Source organism: Bison bison, unplaced genomic scaffold (genome assembly GCF_000754665.1).
Source record: "Bison bison bison isolate TAMUID 2011002044 unplaced genomic scaffold, Bison_UMD1.0 scf7180017864198, whole genome shotgun sequence".
In the NCBI taxonomy this organism is placed as follows: domain Eukaryota; kingdom Metazoa; phylum Chordata; class Mammalia; order Artiodactyla; family Bovidae; genus Bison; species Bison bison.
In genome coordinates this window covers 6,411,659-6,414,215 of record NW_011494770.1, presented here as the reverse complement: position 1 = coordinate 6,414,215, position 2,557 = coordinate 6,411,659, and positions in this window count along the sequence as shown.

Below are 2,557 nucleotides of genomic sequence, written 5' to 3'. Positions count from 1 at the left end.
TGAAATCTCAACATATATATGGCCATATCCCTTGCTTGCCATCCAGTAGGTACTGAATAATTAATTGTCAAATGAATGAAGTCATTAACAATAAGAATGGAGAGAAGAGGATATATTTAGAAAATATGGAAATCATAGGGATCAAATACAGGATTGACAGGGTCAGTGGTCAAGGATACCTTCAGGATGTCATGTTGAGTCTTAGGTGATGCCAATGATCATGAAGGGATGTCTTCTGAGGGTGAGATGATGAAACAAGTTTGGGAAACAGGTCTAGTTGCTTGAGGCTCACCCAGTAGAGATAACTCAGACAATAAATATAAAACTTAAAAAAATGGTTACAAATGATATTTTGTATCAGAATGTCTGGACATTTTGTTAAAGCACAGATTCCTGAATCTCATTCCCAGATCATCTAATTCACGAAATATAAGATGAAGTCTGAGAATCTCCATTTTGAATATACCTCCCAGGGGATACTAGTGCAGGCTATTAACAATTTATTTTTCTTGAGGAGTTTTTTGTTTGTTTGTTTTAGAGATTTGGTTACTGGTTAGAGATCTAGATTTGGGAACCAATGACATAAAGATAATAACAACAAGCACTGACTACTTGCAATGTGACAAACTGTTCTAAGCACTTTACTATGGTAACACATACAAACTTCACACCTCTGTCAAGTAGGTATTATTCTCTGCATTTTGCAGATTGAAAAACAGAGCCTCAAATAGGTTTGTGACTGTGAGAGATGAGATTTGAACTTAGGTAGCCAGCACCTCATTCCAGTACTCTTGCCTGGAAAATCCCATGGACGGAGGAGCCTGGTCGGCTGCAGTCCATGGGGTCGCTAGGAGTCGGACACGACTGAGCGACTTCACTTTCACTTTTCGCTTTTCACTTTCATGCATTAGAGAAGGAAATGGCAACCCACTCCAGTGTTCTTACCTGGAGAATCCCAGGGATGGGGGAGCCTGGTGGGCTGCCGTCTCTGGGGTCGCACAGAGTCAGACATGACTGAAGTGACTTAGCAGCAGCAGCCTAAGTTCATGGCCAGAGTGTGTGTTCTTAACCATTACACTAGTCTAGCCTTCAGATTACCATCATATTTATTGAGACTAATTAATAGTGGCAAAGGGAGTGAAGTTACTTAAGAAGGTTGCTGCTGCTGCTGCTGCTGCTAAGTCGCTTCAGTCGTGTCCGACTCTGTGCAACCCCATAGATGGCAGCCCACCAGGCTCCCCCGTCCCTGGGATTCTCCAGGCAAGAACACTGGAGTGGGTTGCCATTTCCTTCTCCAATGCAGGAAAGTGAAAAGTGAAAGTGAAGTCGCCCAGTCATGTCTGACTCTTAGCAACTCCATGGACTGCAGCCCACCAGGCTCCTCTGTCCATGGGATTTTCCAGGCAGGAGTACTGGAGTGGGGTGCCATTGCCTTCTCCGACTTAAGAAGGTTATACGGGCTAAATACTGAATCCTGGAGAATCATGAATATGAGTGGCAGATGAAGGTAAAGGATTAGAAAATGTTGAAAAATATTTGAACCCATACTGGCTTTTTAAAAGAATACTAGATTTCCTAACACAGAGAACAATTGCAAGAAGCTCTTAATAAATGTTTTTGGTAATAATATTGATGATGAAAAGTTGTGTCCTCAGGTATCCTAAAGGACTACTTCATTAAGTCATCATTCAATGCCATACTGTGATGTTTCTTCATATATTTTCAACTACACTGGATTTTTTACATTGCTAAAAATGGGAGAAATAATATAGAGACAAGACAATCTACATTTTAACAAATATATTTTATAAGTAAATGTTAAATAATAGATATCAATATAAATAACTGCTTTTATTGCTATTGAGTCTTCTACTTCTAATGAAAATAAGCATCAGAGATTTAACTTCTGGTCTTTTTTGCACAACTCATCCTCAATGTTTCAACTTGATCTCAAACTTGAAAATGAAAATGATTTTCTTAATATTTGCAAATGCTTGGAACTTACAAATTCTTGGTGTCCACAAGCCTCGCACAGCCATAAGGACACATTGTTAACCCCTTTGAATTTCCTTTCATTTGTTACTGAGCACAGTCTTACAGTGCCTTCAGGATTTTGTTGATTTGTATGTTAGGAGATATATTTAGCCTTTAGAACCATTTTCTGGCAATAACCCTAGTCAATCATTGAAATAAATTTTGAAGACTGTGAAATCACTTGCATATTCCTTAGTTTTCTAAACTATTCTTGTTTGAAAAAATTTTCTTTCACCTTCTGGGTTCATATGAATCCTTAGGTATGCTAAAATTTTGAAGAAGCAATCAACTTATTTTCCATTATCCTGTCTCTACTCAGTCACAGGATAGCGTGGACTCATTTGTGTAGTGTTAAAAGAATCCCTTTTGCCTAGAGGGAGGTCCATCCCAAAAGGATATCCCTTATTATAACTTTGCTAGATACTTTAAAACAAAGAAACAAGAAAATGCTTAGAGTAAGCATCTGTTTCAGACCTCAAGATAGCAAAGCACAACATTTGTATAAAAGCCTGCTATAGTGTCT